This window comes from Euprymna scolopes, chromosome 21 (assembly GCF_053919585.1).
Source record: "Euprymna scolopes isolate OS-2025 chromosome 21, ASM5391958v1, whole genome shotgun sequence".
In the NCBI taxonomy this organism is placed as follows: domain Eukaryota; kingdom Metazoa; phylum Mollusca; class Cephalopoda; order Sepiida; family Sepiolidae; genus Euprymna; species Euprymna scolopes.
The window spans coordinates 10,798,506-10,801,005 of record NC_136502.1 but is presented as its reverse complement, the minus strand read 5'-3'; the positions used below and the strand labels follow the sequence as shown (position 1 = coordinate 10,801,005).

At 27.2% G+C, this 2,500-nt stretch overlaps 1 protein-coding gene across 3 annotated transcripts in view; it reads left to right on the top strand.

The window, feature by feature from the left end:
- LOC145241995 (protocadherin beta-13-like) overlaps positions 1-2,500 on the top strand; it is a 261,453-nt gene that overhangs the window by 113,570 nt on the left and 145,383 nt on the right. Inside the window, exon 1 of one of the 3 annotated variants that reach the window (XM_080104879.1) lies at positions 214-452. The exons of the other annotated variants lie outside the window; for them this stretch is intronic. The gene's annotated coding sequence lies outside the window, so the exon portion shown is untranslated. Of the gene's footprint in view, positions 1-213; positions 453-2,500 lie in introns of those variants that run through there. 3 annotated transcript variants of the gene reach the window in all.

Sequence of the window (2,500 nt, the reverse complement as noted above, 5' to 3'; positions counted from 1 at the left end):
AGGGCAGGGCAGGTAGCTGGGTATGGGTCTACTGCGTCTGTGGGTGCGCTTACATGCTGTATATACTTACTTTTATTTATTTATTTTTTTTAGTTTTACTTATTTATTCATTCATTGCCAAAATCCTTTTAAAAGAATTACAAAAAAAAAAAAAAAAGGAATTTTTAGGTCAGAGAGAACGAGTGGGGTTATAGATGGGAACGAGAGGGAGACATTGATGAAGAGACATCTCGCGGAGCGTGCGAAAGAGCGATACGGAAGAAAGTGATGAAGAAGAAGGAAAAGGTTTTGCTCGCTATTACCCCTGCCACTTGCCCCCTATATCCATCCCACTTCCACAGCACCTACCACTAATGCCATAGTCGCTTAGCAGCAGCAGCAGCAACTGCAGAACTTTACCTCAGGATGTACATTTCACCTTAGTACTCTCTATATTTCATTTAACAGCACAGGTGAGTTTGGTGGTTGTTTTCTTATATTTCCAGGTATGTTTTTGCTGTTGAGATATTGTGAGACCAAGAAGTGTCATAAAGTATTTGCTATCTTTCTTTTATCTATATAAATATCTATCTTTGCATTTGCATTCTATAATTCCTTTTTCAACAAAATTATATAGAATTTCTCATATTCTTTAAGTTTTGCTTTTTTTTTGGGGGGGGGGTAAATAAAATATGGAAAACATCAAGATAAACAAAACCAAAATTTTAACTTGACAAGTGAAATATATATATATATATATATATATATATATATATATATATATATATATATATATATATATATATATATATATATATAAAGTTGGGTTAATTTCTTTTGTAGCGAAAGCAGAAGTCTAGGTATTAAAAACTATAAATAAGCAGTCATAAAAATAACAATGTATGTTAACTACGATGTTGCAAACCGTTTTATGTTTATACATTATTTTGCGTGAACAAAACTTATGTATGTACATCTGTGTTTCCTCAATTAAAAAAATGATGAACTTAATTTTTTATACTATGGCTTATTCATTTATTTTTGTGTATGTATGGAGGTGCATATATATGCGTGTGTGTGCGTGTATATATGCATATGTACACACGCATAATCTCGCTAGATTCAGCCACTCTGATGAGTCGTAGACGACGAAACACATGTCAGTGGATAAATATATTTAAAAAAATATACATATATATATATTTATATATATATATATATATATATATATATATATATATATAAGGTTAATGTAATTTGCTTGAAGCATTGTCTAGTGTATATGTGTATATATATATATATATATATATATGCGTGTGTGTATATATACATACATATGCATGTATTTATTGTTTGCTTGAAGCAGTGTCTAGTGTATATATATATATATATATATATATATATATATATATATATATAGTGTGCTTGAAGCGTTGGCTACTGTGTATATATATACATACATATGTATGCAATGCATGTATAGTTTACTGGAAGCATTGTCTGGTATATATATATATATATATATATATATATATATATATATATATATATATATATATATATATATATATATATATAGTTAATGTTTTCTAGTCCATACAGGAAATCACATGCTTTATTGAATTGATCAGATGAAGGGATGCTATCGAAAAGTTCATTAACTTAAACTATATTTAAATAATCAGTGAAATGTCTAATACAAAGCAGACGTGTATAAAATAATAAAAGGCTAAAAGAATCACATACATACACATATACTCATATGTATTTAATATATATATAAACATGTATGTGTGTTGACATAAAACAGAGTACATGAAAATATAAAAAATTAATCCTGTGTCTACATTGATTAATTGATTATTTATATATGCATTAACCCTGATATTAAGAACACTAGCCAAATGAAAAATTCAACTAGTTAAGTTTATAACATCTTGCATATATATATATATATATATATATATATATATATATATATATATATATATGTAAGATGTTATAAACTTAAGTTGATTTTTTCATTTCATTAGTGTTCTTAATATATATATATATATATATATATATATATATATATATACAATGAAACATACATTTCTTTATATATACGCCTGTATGTATTAATGGATAAAGTGATTGGTTGATTAGTGCAAATTTATATGTAATGAAACTATAAAAAAAATAATAATAATCCAGTTCAAAACAGACACAGTTGAAAGCGTTTAATTAAGATTTACGAGTAATTTCTCAATAAATATAAGTAGAAATTACCATTTTACAAATATATATTTTAATTTTCTTTTTATTTTAAATTTATCTATTTATCTCTCTACTCCCCCAAATGGTCAAATATGAAATTCGGTGCAGCTTATTATGGATGCCACTCTCTACAATCATGCAAGTGTTAGTAGAAGGGTGTAACTAAAATGCTCTAAAATGGCTCTGTCCTCTGTGGGGTGCCACAAACATCGAAGATTGATCTCAATATTCACCTTGGAAGCAATAGATGAAGTAATGCCTG